Source organism: Rhincodon typus, chromosome 16, assembly GCF_021869965.1.
Source record: "Rhincodon typus isolate 14 chromosome 16, sRhiTyp1.1, whole genome shotgun sequence".
Taxonomy (NCBI): Eukaryota; Metazoa; Chordata; class Chondrichthyes; order Orectolobiformes; family Rhincodontidae; genus Rhincodon; species Rhincodon typus.
In genome coordinates this window covers 21057071-21072047 of record NC_063347.1, presented here as the reverse complement: position 1 = coordinate 21072047, position 14977 = coordinate 21057071, and positions in this window count along the sequence as shown.

Sequence of the window (14977 nt, the reverse complement as noted above, 5' to 3'; positions counted from 1 at the left end):
GGGGGGGAGGTGTAGGGGCAGGTGTAACACTTCCTGTGGTTGCAGGGAAAAGTGCCAGGTGTGGTGGGGCCGGTGGGGAGTGTGGAGCGGACAAGGGAGCCACGGAGAGAGTGGTCCCTCCGGAAAGCAGATAAGGGTGGGGAGGGAAAGATGTCTTTGGTGGTGGGGTCGGATTGCAGATGGCGGAAGTGCCGGAGGATGATGCGTTGGATCCGGAGGTTGGTGGGGTGGTACATGAGGACGAGGGGTATTCTGTTTTGGTTGTTATTGTGGGGAGGTGGTGTGGGGGATGAGTTACAGGAAATGCAGGAGACACGGTCAAGGGCATTTTCGACCAATGTGGAGGGGAAGTTGCGGTCCTTGAAAAACGAGGACATCTGGGATGTCCGGGAGTGGAATGCCTCATCTCGGGAGCAGATGCGGCAGACGCGAAGAAATTGGGAATAGGGGATGGCATTTTTGCAGGAAGGTGGGTGAGAGGAGGTATATTCTAGGTAGCTGTGGGAGTCGGTAGGCTTGAAATGGATATCAGTTTCCAGGTGGTTGCCGGAGATAGAAACAGAGAGGTCCAGGAAGGAGAGAGAGGTATCAGAGATGGTCCAGGTGAACTTAAGGTTGGGGTGGAAGGTGTTAGTGAAGTGGATGAACTGTTTGAGCTCCTCATGGGAGCATGAGGCGGCGCCAATACGGTCATCGATGTAATGGAGGAAGAGGTGGGGGATAGGGCCAGTGTAGCTTCAGTAGGGGAGGATGCTGCATTAATAACCCTATCCTAAATGATGGGGAGAGGGGTCAGAACATCAGTGCAAAAATTAAGGCTGAAGAATTTGGTATAAACTACAGTTGAAATGTCAAGTGGAAGATCCATCTCAGCCTCCTCCAGAGATCCCCAGCCACACAGGTTCATTCTATGCCTCACCAAGATTTAGCTGAAGCCATTGGATGCTGCAAAAACTATAGATCCTGATGATATTTTGGCAAGAGTACTGAAGATTTGTGCTCCAGAACTTGCCAAACCCTAGCCAAGCTGTTCCAGTTCAGCTACAACATGGCATCTACCTGGTAATGTGGAAAATTGCCCAAGTATATCCTGGACATGAAAACAAATCCAACCCAGCCAATTATTGGCCCTTTGATCTAATCTTGATCATAAGGAATTTGATGGAAGTGTTCATCAACAGAGCTATCAGGCAGGCAACTGGGAGCGTGGGGTAATTTTTATAGACTGTAACTTCAACACGCCATTGTGTTCCCACACCAACATTCCTGTCACAGGTCCGCTGCAGTGTTCCAGTGACCCTCAGTGCAAGCTCGAAGAACAACATCTCATTTTCCATTTGGGGACCCTGCAACCTCTAGGTTTCAACATCAAGTTCAGTAACGTTAGACTCTGATTCTGTCCTTCTATGCTTTTCACCCTTACCAACCCGAGTACTATTATGATGTGGGTTGCTATTAGCACATCCCAGCCATTCTCACCAATTCTCAGGCCTATCATCACATTTTATTATATGCATTCAGCATAGACAACCCATTCTCTACTACCCTCTGCTCTCATTACCACGTATTTAGCTTCTCTTATGTCCTGGTCTGCCATCCTTGTTTACCTGTATCTTTCATATCTTTCTCTCCCTCTCTCTCTGGGCTCCATTTCCACCTATCCGTTCACTTATCCAGCCCAACACACTTACCCCCACCTCCCCCAACCTCATCTTCAGCATAAATACCTGATTTTCCAAATTGCCATCAGTTCTGATGAAATGTCACTATATTGAAGCATTAACTCTGTTTTCTTCCCACAGATGATGCCAGGCCTGCTGCGTTTCGCAATAATTTCTGTGATTTCTTGTATAAAAAAGGTTCCGATGTCTACTGTGATCTTTCAATAACCTCTTTTAAAGAAAGTATGACAAATCTTTCCACAGATCCATTTTTTCGCACAATCCTCCAAAAATACCAATCCTTTACGAAATGTTAAATATGAAGCATTACATGGCAAAACAAGCTGATAATGCCCAATGAGGAAAACCAGGCATCTTGGTCCTGAACACAAAGGACAAGTACATCTCAATAAATCAGCTTGAAGGATTATCAAATTAACAGAAGGATGATAAAGAAGGAAGTTTAAATTTGATGATTTCAATATCAGTTGAGGTACCTAAAGAGAGGGAAAGAATGAGTCCATCATTCAAAGAGTAATGCAAGGATTTTTTCTAACACCTATAACATGTATTATCATTTTAGACACACCATACTGGGGATTTTAATGAATTGAAGAAGTAGTTTCAATTAAAAGCAAGAAAGATGCAGACTGTAGAATGCAATTTACAGGATGCCTTTGGCACAATGCAGTGTATTCTCTTGTGGCAGGACCTTGCAAAATCCAGTGGAGCTGCTCAAGAGAAAGAATCTGTGGCTGTTAATAAGCAACCACATTATATTATATTAGTTTAGACTCTGCACTGATTATTATATTACATAGTTTTCTTTATTCTTGATATGTTATCTCCTGATCTCCTCTGCGGGAGACGTGGAAGGTGATTTTGCCTTTTTGTGTGGCTGACTGACGGAACATGCTGAATAGTCCCCCTTCTCCAGTGGTAAAGGAGCAGCTGCAATTTTAAGTTACTGACCTCAGTTGAACTTGACTGGCAAACTGCAGGTGCCAAACAAGTGGGCATTGGGTGGAGTCATGCAATTTGGGAGGAAAGGGATGAGGGTATTGCGGGGTCGGTTACTACATAACACCAGCAGTAGCACGTAATATTTTTGTGAATATAGAATAAATTTTTCTACTCCTGGCTTTGTGATTAAACAATTGGTTAATATTTCACGAGCTGTTTCTTGGCAGGTACGCCAGTATACCTAGCTGGATCATTCTCATTATAAACTCTGCTGGTGTGACCCTGCAATTGCAATTGTAACTACATTGTTTGGACTCTGATATACGTTTGTGAGAGATCTACTGCTAGCTTCAGATAGGCGCTTTAGTTGCCCTTTGATAGTCCGCTCTGAAAGATACAAAGGAATAATCATCAAGATTAAAGCGTCCTGCCCCTTTTCTAGGCTCTTGCAATTCTGTTAATATTGCTTTTAGCTTCCATGAAGATCAGTCCCGTTAATTTAATGGCTGAGGCGGAACAACAGACACCTGGTGGTACTTGTCCACATGGGCATTTTGTTGAACAAATCTTGTCTCCTACACAGCTATGAAAACCAAATCCAATCAGAGATTAATTTCATCATCATGGAAAATGCTCACGATCTACAAAAAATAAATCAGCATTTGAAAACAGTGCTTCGCATTTCTGGCGTAAGCTTTTGCTTTACATATCAATGAAGATTCACACCTCGGTTGTTAAAGTATTTTCTTTCTCAAAAGATTTATTGCTTCAATTATCAAGCTACTATTCATTCTCAGCTTTCTCTGTGGATATGAGATTGTGTTTCCCTCTAAGCATGACCCATTTGTTAAGAAAGTGCCTCTCTTTTATTCTTAGGCCCCTGAATTTGCACATTTAAATTACAATTAAATTGTTTTTCCATTTATTTAACTGTACAGGGCATTTTGAACTGTTTTTCCTGAGAATAGCTTTTCCTCAGTACACTGACAGATCAGTGCTGTGACAATCTGTGTGATTTTTAGCTTTGGGCTTGTGATCTGCACGAAGCTATTGCAGTCATTATAATCTCAGCTGGCTGCCAAAGATAAGGTGCATGTCTATGTTAAGAAAATAATAATGTAGTTTTGATTATTCAAGAAAATCAATCTTAGCTGTGAAGCATAATTATAGAGGTCTGGTGTACATCAGTGCTGAAAATGCATGTAGCTGCTTGTGTATTAAATACGACATTTATAATGGCAATTATATACTGATTTCTTTAAATGGCCTAAATTTTAAATAACCTTCGGATTATTTGCAATCAGTCATGCCTGCCAATGCACCATATGTGGGCTCAAACATGAACAATGGCTCTTGCATAAAGTTGGGGAGGGGCCTGGTTCTTGTGGAACTGTGCACAGCAAGGGGGTTGATGTCTTCTTGAAGAGAGCAGGAGAATATTAAGTTGATGTTACCATATGGGAAGCATTTTAACACTTTTGACCCATTAAGTACTCAACATCCTCTTGAATTCAATTGAGTAAACCTAATTTTGAGGAAGTATATACCCCAAACACTATCTTTTAACATCAAGATACAAACAGACAGCCTCAAATTGGAATAAATTTGTTGCTGTCACTAGAGACTAAGATTTTGGTTTCTTGGCCTAATGGTCCAGATCTTCCAATGACAGTAGCAGTGAATGCTGAGAGTTTGCTGTTATTCTGTACTGATTGCCTGAGGAATTCCCAAACTATTCCTTTTCCCTTTCAAGTCAAACAATTCCGAATCCTAGAACTGACTTTTATGTTGAGGGGTGAATTGAAGATTCTTCCTCTTGCTTCTGAAAGTGTTCCTGTTGATGCTCCATTATGCTCCACCCAATTTGATGATGTAATACAGTTTTTGAGTAGAAAATAAGCAGAGAGGGTCTGAGTGGGGTCAGATGCGCCATTCCTGCCACCTGATAGTCTTTGTAATTATGCCTAAATAGTTAATTTGACTTATACCTTTTGCTGTCAACTGTATCCTATTATATAACAAAAGTGTGTCTTCTCATTAAGACTCAATGGTGGTTTATTCTCTACCTCTGCTAATTAAATTAGTACAGGGACTCAGTAAAAGAAAGGAGAGTGCAATAGAGGCCCTTAGAGACTGATAGTACCACAGAGACTGTGGTGCATCATCACCCTCGATCACATTATTTTGATAAATTTCTGTTCTAGTTTTCTAAACTTCCAGTACCATTTTTTTTGTTATGAGTGCACCAACAAGGGCTATTTAACCTGAATTAATGTTTTGTTTTAAAAGAATAGAAAAAGTTATAAGAAGGAAATTATTAAGCTGGAGAGAGTTCAGGAGTGATTTACTAGGACGTTGTTGGGGATGGAAGGTTTGAATTATAAAGAAAGGCTGGATAGGCTGGGACTTTTTTCACTGGAGCATAGGAGGTTGAGAGGTGATCTGATAGAAGTTTACAAACTAATGAGGAATATAGATAGAGTTAATGGTAGTTATCTTTTCCCTAGGATGGGGGATTTCAAGACTGGGAGCACATTTTTAAGAGGAGAAGAGAGAGATTTTAAAAAGACACAAGGGGCAATTTTTTTACACAGAGGGTAGTTCATGTGTGGAATGAACTTCCAGAGGAAGTGGTGGATGTGGGTACAATTACAACATGTAAAAGACATTTGGGTAAGTACAATAGGAAAGGTTTGGAGGGATATGGGCCAGGAGCAGGCAGGTGGGACTAGTTTAGTTTGAGATTGTGTTGAACATGGATTGGTTGGACTGATGTGTCTGTTTCTGTGCTGTATGACTCTATGACTCTGTAAAAAGATAAATTATGCTAGGACACTATCCCAACGGCAGTCCATCAGTGGTTGATACTGCAACATATAATATTTCTCTAAACCAAGCTGGGCAAATCTTCCAGCCTCCTTTAAGACCTCATAAACCACGTCACTTCAATCTGAATACGAGGTTTCATCTGCATTTTGGCTGGTGACTGACTGATGTTCTCTGCTTAAGGTGAAAGACTAGCCATCTCTATCCTAACACTGTATCTTTCTTCTCTCTCAGATCCTTTTCAGACTAAATTTTTCTGTCAGGTTCCATAATATCATAGAATTCATAGAATCCCTACAGTATGGAAACAGGCCATTTGACCCATTGAGTCCACACTGACCCTCTGAAGAGCATGCCACCCAGATGCAACCCCTACCTTATCCCTGTCACCCTACATTTCCCATAGCTAATCCACCTAGCCTCCACAACCCTAGACATGATGGGGCAATTTAGCCTGGCCAATCCATCTAACCTGCACATCTTCGGATTGTGGGGAGAAAACCAGAGCACCCAGAAGAATCCCCTGCAGGCACAGGGAGAATGTGCAAGGACAGTCACCTGGAGTGGAAACAAACCTGGATCCCTGGCACTGTGAGGCAGCAGTGCTAAGCACTGAGCCACCATGTCGTCATACTAAGTAAAAAACCTATTAACCTGACAGTAGGGCATACGATTGACTCTTCCCATTTTAAGCCCACCTTCATGAATCACATAGATCTTGTTTCTTGGTAGAAATGCTAACTGGCTAGCTTTTAGACACCTGACTCCATTCTATCTTGGAATTAATTCATTTAAAGTGTAATTTTTGGCAAAACACGATATTCCTAATACCTCATTGGGACTTAGGGATAAAGTCCCTTCACCTCTGCATAGCTGCCTCATGCCGTTGTTTACAGGTGTGAAGATCTTACATCTTCTTCTCAGTAAGACAGCCTGGCTCCACTTTAAGCTTTAACAGTCAGTCCAACCAAGCTTGCTGTCAATTAGAATTCAACATTGGCCACATTACCCTTCATTCCTCCATTTTACCCTTAATTAAAGAAACAGTCTCAAAAAAAAAATCTTATAAACTTCATATTGTATCAATTTGTAGTGATTGGAACCAGGTTGACCTTGTTGACTATGAGGTCATTGATTGGTGTTGTTAACCTGGGCCAATCAGGAAAGCTCTGGCTGACCATTATAACCAGCAGATTAGGATCTCCTCAGTCAGGTGGTAGAACTCTAAACTGGCTAGCCACAACCAGTGTAAAAGTTGACTTGGTGGCAGGATACCAGCTTCTATGCAGTTATTTCACAATTCAAATAATGGTGACCAGCCAACTGAAAGTTTAATGTCAGACTGAATGCCTTCAGTTATCTCAGATGCTATGATGCCACTGGATTGTCAGCCATGGTAGTTGTCTCACTTCTGAGTCACAGGTTTTTGGGTTCAAATCCCACTCCAGAGACTAGAGCGCAACACTCTAACTTGATCAGACCAGTGCTGCACTGGTGGAGGCAATGTCTTCTCAATGAGATGGGGACCTGTCTTCTTTCTAAGGTGGGAGTAAAATATTCCACTGCAATGTTTTGACCAGGAACAGATAAGTTATCCCCAGTGACCTGGCTAATACATCTCTCAATCAACATCACAAAACACAGATTAACTTGTCATCACTGAATTGCCATGGTACAGAAGGAGGTCATTTGGCTTATTCTGTTGACAATGACTTTGAGCATTTTAACTCAATGCCACTCCCCTTCCTTTTCTCTGTAACCCTGTGCACTCAGTAATCCGAGGAAGGCATAAATGGGAGGTATCCCTGATGGTCACGGGAACAACACCCTGAAGACAGGCAACCCCCACATCCTTTTGACCCTTCCGCCCAGATTGGAAAGTAGAAGACTAGCCATTTCCCTGTTGTCTTTCCCTGTGTAATGGTGTGAAAATGGAAACAAGCTCATAAGTAGCCTTTAATTGGCAGCTTAAGGTCCTCAATAGGATGGTAGGACTAAGGGCAGGGAGGCTTGGACAGCATGGTGACTCAGGGATTAGCACTTTTGCCTCACAGCGCCAGGGACCTGGGGTCAGTTCTAGCCTTGGGTAACTGTCTGTGTGGAGTTTCCACCTTCTTCCCTGTATCTGTGTGGGTTTCCTCCCACAGTCCAAAGATATGTAGGTTACGTGGACTAGCCATGGGCAATACAGGGATAGGATAGGGGGTGTGTCTGGATGGGATGCTCTTTAGAGAGTTGGTGTGGGCTTGTTGGGCTGAAAGGCCTGTTCCACACTGTAGGAATTCTATGATAGAAAATGTATGAAAGTGTGACTGTGTGTGAACAAGATATTAATATCTTCAGTGAAAGGGAAAATCTGACCTAGAGGATTCACAGCAAGACTTTCTCATGTTCCTCTTGCAATCCTGCTAATAACTAGCAATGTCTCATTTGTCTTCCTAGTTACTGGTTCTACCACCATGTTAACTTTCTGATACTTGTGTACAAGATCAGCCTAACCCACTGAAAAACAATGCTTGATAATTTCTCACCATTTCAAACCGGAACATTCTATTTAAAAATAAAAGGGCAGGTGGGCTGGCCGATGACTTACTTAAGCACAAAAATATAAGGTACAGACAGGGGACGTGAAGGAAGAATGGTGGCTAGCCACTGTTTATTTTATGTGACATTCCCATTTCCAAATATACTGGTGGAGGATTGTAAAATTCACTCTGTAGGATATGCTGACTGATATCATTTTGAAAGTGGGTTGGGAAGAGGGTGCAATATCAGAGGGTCCTGAGGGTGGATAGTCACAAACCTCTGAAGATGGTGGAAACTGTCTAGGACAGTTGAAATATTTGGTTTTGCAAATATGGATACAGATTATGAAAGCAAGGAAGTTACATTAAACTCTGACAAAACATTCATTATTCCCTCAGAAGGAATACTGTGTGCATTACTGGGTATTACATTTTTGCAAGAATTTGAAGGCATTGGAGATGGTATAAAGAATGTTTCTGAGGGCATGAGATTATCTGCAAAAATTAGAGAAACTGGGATTGATTTCCTTAAAACTGACAAGGTTAGGGGGAGACCCAATAGAGGTATTAAAAATTTGGGAAATGAGTTCTGGTATTTTGACTCAGGGACAATGAAGGAATGACAATACATTTCCAACATAGGATGGTATGAGATTTAATGCATGGCTTTAGTTTTCTAGTGTTCCCATGCATTTGCCATCCTTGTCCTTCTAGGTGCTGAGAGAGGTTAGGGAAGAGGAAACAAAGGGGAAATAAGGAGAAACATGTTAAAACAACCCTCTGTGATTGAAAATTATATAAATCATATGTTTGGTGTGGCTCATGGAATTGTGGGACCTGATTACCAGTGCTCTCCTCCCATCAGAGTCATAACATGCTAAAATAATAAAGGATGAAATGAAACAGATGGGGAAATGAAAGTAACAGCAAATGGCAATAAAGTGTTGACAATTTTTGTTAAAATTTTAAGTGTGCTTACTAAAAATATGTGCGATAAATGTGTGAGCTGAGATGCTTTATTACCATGAGTTAGTAGTTCTTTTAGCACCAAATTATGAATATTCAAGGAAAAAGCTATGTGGGAAATATGCAGTTGGAGATAGTCAAGCATAATTTGTATCGTTTGACCTTGTTGCCAATTTCTTACCTTCTGGTTTGACATGAACCTTCATATTCGAATGGTGGCAGCATGATGGTGTCCTTTTCGGAGCCTGATCCATAAGCATTCAGGTAAAACTCATGTAAAGTCAACTTTGATAGGTCATTGTCTCCATATAGCTAAAAATCATTTCCCAGTCAGATTCTGTTCTCTCAGCTCTGAAATAACTAATATTCTGAGGAAAGACAAGGAAAATGCTTCAAATACACTCTACTCTCTTTAATACACATATAATTGATGTTAATGACTGAGAGAAACTTGCCATGAATTATTCAAAACTGCAATGCTTTGGCCATCTAGTTCTTCATGTTTTCAGTCCCAATGTCTAATGATGAGACAGAGCAATGTTAACGAAGGAAAGAAAAGGAAGTAAGTCCTGCACTCTGGACCTCAATATCTCGAATGGCATCCTGTCATATGTGATCAAAAATCTGAGAGTTGAAAATCAGCCTGTTCAATCACATGAAGATCTATGACAGAATCTTGCAACCCTGAATAGATGTCATCACTGAATTGAGCAACATGTGATGGTGGTGATGGAACACATGACACAAGCAGAATCTATCTCACAATCTGTTAACTACAAAACCATTTAGACCGACATTTCTCAGATATCATTATGTTCAATGTACAATAAAGTGAATTAAATCTAATTAAAGTATGTGCAGTGAATGTGACTTAACAAAGGAATTCTGCGAAGGAATTGTTGAAAGGACGGTAATTAGAATTCTAAGTAGTGACAATTTTGTTTCCTCAATTTTCTGTTTAACTTCATCTAGATGAGAGGAGTGCAATAATGCAGATTGGAAACATGGGCACAAATCTTACGCTCAGGGTCAAGAGTCCTCTTTCCAACTCTGATCAGACAAAAAAATTCGACACTTACCTTCCTCTGATTTTTCGGGTCAATCATCCAATGAAGGATCCTGCAGAACTCAATCAGCCCAAAGAACCTGAGAGATATCAGCAAAGGCAATCTGCATAGAAGCCATACCTGTGTTTTATAGCACTAACTACTCTTCATTCACAAACAGACTGAAAAGCTTTGGGACATTTCAACAGCTTTTCAGTGACTTTGTGAATGTGTGAGAGTGACTGTTTATATGCATGAATGGGTAAGTATACAGGTGAATGTGTTGATGTGTAAGTAGGCAGGCTAGATGAGGTAAGTGGGTAAGAAGATTGTGTGTGTGTGTGTGAGTGGAAAGTGGGTAGGGTGGCAATGATAGAGTGACAGATAGTAGCTAGGCAGATTGGTACATGGATGAGGTAGATAGTCAGATTAGGTCAAGAGGAGTTGTCAGGTCGGGTCGGGTCAAGGAGGAGGTGGAGGACCAGGAAGAGCAGGAGCACTGAGGTAAGGACTCAGATTGGGAGGTGTTGTGGAGGTAGGGGCCTGGGGTTTTGAAATAAGAGTGTCAGTTATATGGTTCAGCAGGAGTTAGGCTAGGTTTTTCCATCTAACATGCTAACTATTGAGATACGTGTGCTGAAACAAGCTTTCTCAGAAGGAGCTGAAGTATCCCTTGTCATAAATTTGATCAACTTGAACAATTCCATCAATCAGCACACTATGACTTCCATGGGGTCCCGATATGTGTCTCCAGCCATATGTCAAATGTCTAGCTTCCAATTATCTGGTGACCAAAACTCTGGGCACCAATAATTTCAAATGATCACCATAGAGTTCTTGCAAGAATGGAATTGAGTTGTTTGAAAAGTAAATATTATCGGTGGACTTTTTATTTAATCACAATATTCAACATAAAGTAAACTGTGTACACTTACTATTTTACCTGACTTAATAAGGAAGATGTGTTATAGCATGATCCACATAAGATAATTCTTGCCTTGAAGCCAGTCAACCAAAATTTAACTGTGGTTCCTGGAATGAGAGGCTGAGGAAATCTCGACATTACCAGGAGCTTAGAAGAATGAGAGCTGATCTCATTGCAACATACAAGATTCCGAACTTGTTGGATAACGTCCAATTAATTGATTCCAATCAGAAGCAATGTATATCATACATTATTGAGTATATTCAAGGCAGGGACAGATAGATTGTTAATCTCTCAGAAAATCAAGGGGTATGACAATCTGATAGGTAGTGGAGTTCAAGCAGAAGACCAGCCAAGATCATGTTGAATGGCAGGGAGGCTTCAGTGGCTATAATATTTACTCCATTTTCTTATGTTCCCTGAACAACCTAATGTTGTCCTATTTTATTATGATGAGAAGTGTGATTTGTATTTATATTCATATAATTTTTAGAGTATGGTCTTTAAAATAGTGGCATACATGAGGGTTGTATTTGTGAAAGTTGTTTTTTAAATTAACTGAGTCATACATTCTCGATAATTCTAGAACAGTGACCTAATCCAATCTGTGCTAGAGAGCAGGGAACTCCTGGGGTGTCTGTGGAGAACAGTTTCTGGTGCGGAGATTTGTGATAGGTTGGGTAACATTGAAGGTTGTGTTTGGTTTACGATAATCAACGAATGGTTTTGGCTAAGGAAATCAAGAGACTAATATTTTTGGGGCCTTATGGAGGAGACCTGATGAGGACCTAAAGTAAATACATTTTCTCCACTAGAAAGGAATATGGGACAATTCAGGGAAGGCAGTTGCTTCAGTAGAAAAGTTTAGTTTAATGCAATTTCCAGACTAAGAATGTTTGGTTAGAGCACTACATGTTATTAGAAGCTGAGAAAATCTAAACTGTTAGTATTCTGAGTGTTCCTGTAAGAAGACTCCACAGTTTGTTGCACAGAAATTGGTGAGGATCAATTAAGTCAAATCTAAAGATTTATATAGAAGCGTAATTTCTCTGGATTTGAATTGGGTAAAGTGGCAGTATTGAGGAATGGTTGAAACTTTGTTTAACTTTGTGTTTTAATATTTTTCTACCTGTATTCTATATCATGATTCTCATTTTATCATTTTGTGTAATAAACAAAGAAGCTCTTGTTAAAGAAGCTCTGCAGCCTTATGTGACTATGTTTCAGTGAAGGTCAGCACATAAACTAAAGGAAACAAAAGATGTATCGAGATAGATTTCTTTCGAGGAACTGAGCTGTCCAGTAGTACCGTCAGCTTCGATCACAACACAATTGAATTCACTCACCGGCTTATGCTGTGCCTAAATTCAACCACTGTGTTTGTCATAAACTTCAGTTCTAGCATGATCCTCTGAATGCCAATATCTAAAATTGACTTCCCAAAGTGCGGTAAGGGCCCCAATTGGATCACAAGCTAGAATTTTGGGCTCAAAATCTCCAAAGCAGCAATGGAGCTCTGACTGTGTTATAACAGTTGCTCTTAGAGTCAGGCAGCCACTTTTGCAGCAAACCCCCACCCCCTTCCCACTCCCCACACATTTCCTTGTCTCCCTCCATCACCCTTACATCACCCTGCAATTAGGGGTGCCAATGGACACTGAGTCTCAATGTGGGGTCATCGTGGGGAAAAAGGTGCGAAACACAATGTTAAAACCCTAAATATCTCCGTCACCTAACCAAACTCCAGATAGTTGGTAAATTATCTTGTAGTCCAAATGTTCTTTGTCTACCCCCAACTCCATTGAAACAAGGACCCACTCTGGGTCAAGCAGTATGTTTTAAATTCTCATTGGTAGTATGAAAATTCTATTTAATTCACCCTCAGATGTATGCGAATATGGAAATTACAGGTGGTCAGAATAATTACTCCTGCTGACTAGTGACAAGTTTAACAAAGATGGGATTTTTAGCATGTTGGTAAGTGGGTGCATACAACAAAAATCAACAGGGTTATAAATTCAAATCTGACAGATAGCTCCTTTGTTTTCTTTCTACTTCCTGTATGAATTTATTTCCCTCTAGTTTTGTGGTGACTTTGATTGACTTCTGTTAAATTAATCTCTTTTCTTTTTTTTGAAAAATTATGAAATTCTTCTTTATTTCTCTAGAAGTATGGGATTGAAAGCAAAAACAAATGCATACTGCCTCTAGGGTAAACAAAAACCATGCTAATGGTTAATGAGGGGTAAATATTCTTGATTCCAAGATGATATGTTTCAGCATTGTGGTGAGGATAGGCCACAATGGATCCAGCTGGAGAGAGTGCAGGTACTTGCAAAGGTAACTATTCACTTTTACAATTCCTTGACAAAATTTGACCCCACTGCTCCACACAGTGACACGTCAATGGCATGACCACTTGACAAATAATATAGAGGATCTCACTGGGATTCTTTACTCCAACACTTGCATTCAGTGATAACATTTGGGTTAAACAATAACAATAACAAATATGATCTAAGCAAACCTTAGAGTAGTGGGGATAATATCTTGTATGCTAAAAATTCTCAGTCTGTACAAAAACAAGTCCCATGTACCAGCACGCTACTGCTGTAAGAACTGTGCATGAAATGAGCACAATGACAGCACTGCGTTCTTGAATCTGAATGTAAAAATAACTGCAATATATTCTATGCCATTATGTAACTGGCATTTTAACTGATAGGAGTTTTCTTTGAAGATTATGTCCTTAGTCATAATTAGATTCTGCTGGAAATTGACTAATTTACAATGGAAATACTATTACCCTAATCAAAATTTCAAAGAAGCCCTCTATTACCATTTGATTAAAACTTAATTTAATGAATTTTTATGTAATCATTTCTTGTATTAATGTCGATCTTAAGTTACATTTCACATTGAAATCCACAGTTACACACAAAAAGAAGGTGCATTATGTGATGTTTATTCTGAGAGAAATAATAATTAACAAAACAAATTTCAAAATGCAGATATTAACAATTCCTGTTATATCCTGCATTTAAATTCTACAAAATGAATCCTACATAGTACAGCCATTGTTTTGTTTTCATTATTCATTAGTACTAAGGGGTGTTAGGAAATGGGTCAAAAATTTGTAACATGTAGATTGTTTATTAACATATTGTATGTAAAATAAACCATTTAGTTGGTTAACTGGATTATTGCCTCACTAGATTATTCATCACTTCTATTTCTAGAAAGAATAAGAAATACACTATGCATTAAATGAGTATGTGTGAGATTACAAATCCTCATCAAACAACAAAAGGGTTTTCATTGTTAAAATTGCTGGATAATCATACAATTCCTACAGTGTGGAAGCAGGCCATCTGGCATATCAAGTCCACACTGATCCTCCAAAGAGTATCCCACCCAGTCCAAACCCCCTACCCTATCCCTGCAACCCTGCAATTCTCATGGTTAATCCATCTGGCCTACACCTTCCTGGACATTATGGGCAATTTATCATGGCCAATCCACCGCTATTCTAAATATTGCCCATAAGGGATAACAGATCTGCTTACTTGAGGGTCCTGTAATATAGACCCTCAGAAAATAACTGGTAAAGATGTGACTTTGTAATAAATGCATCTATAAATGTCCACCTCAGTGGCCTTTGTTGGCACATGACTCTAATAGTGTGTTATCCTTTAGTTGAGTAGTTAGCTCTTGATTTCACTTCATAGCTCAATGCTTTTTTATAGAAGCTAATACTTTACTGTTATGCTTTGATCTCTGCATTTTGTTGTCATGAGTAAAGAAGGCTGATAATAATTGTTAGATTTATAATACATAGAATTAAACAATATGTAGAAAGTCCAGAGGGGAATTGAGAAAGGAAGCAAAAGTCAGGAAAATCAGTGTATGAGAAAAGATCAGCAGGCAACATTAAATACAACACTAAAATACTTCATAAACCCATTAAGTATAAAATACTAGTAGAAGGAAGGTTAGAACTCAATAAGAACTACAAAGGAAATCTGCTTGTGTGGATAAATGCTTGATTGAGGGACCAAAGGAATA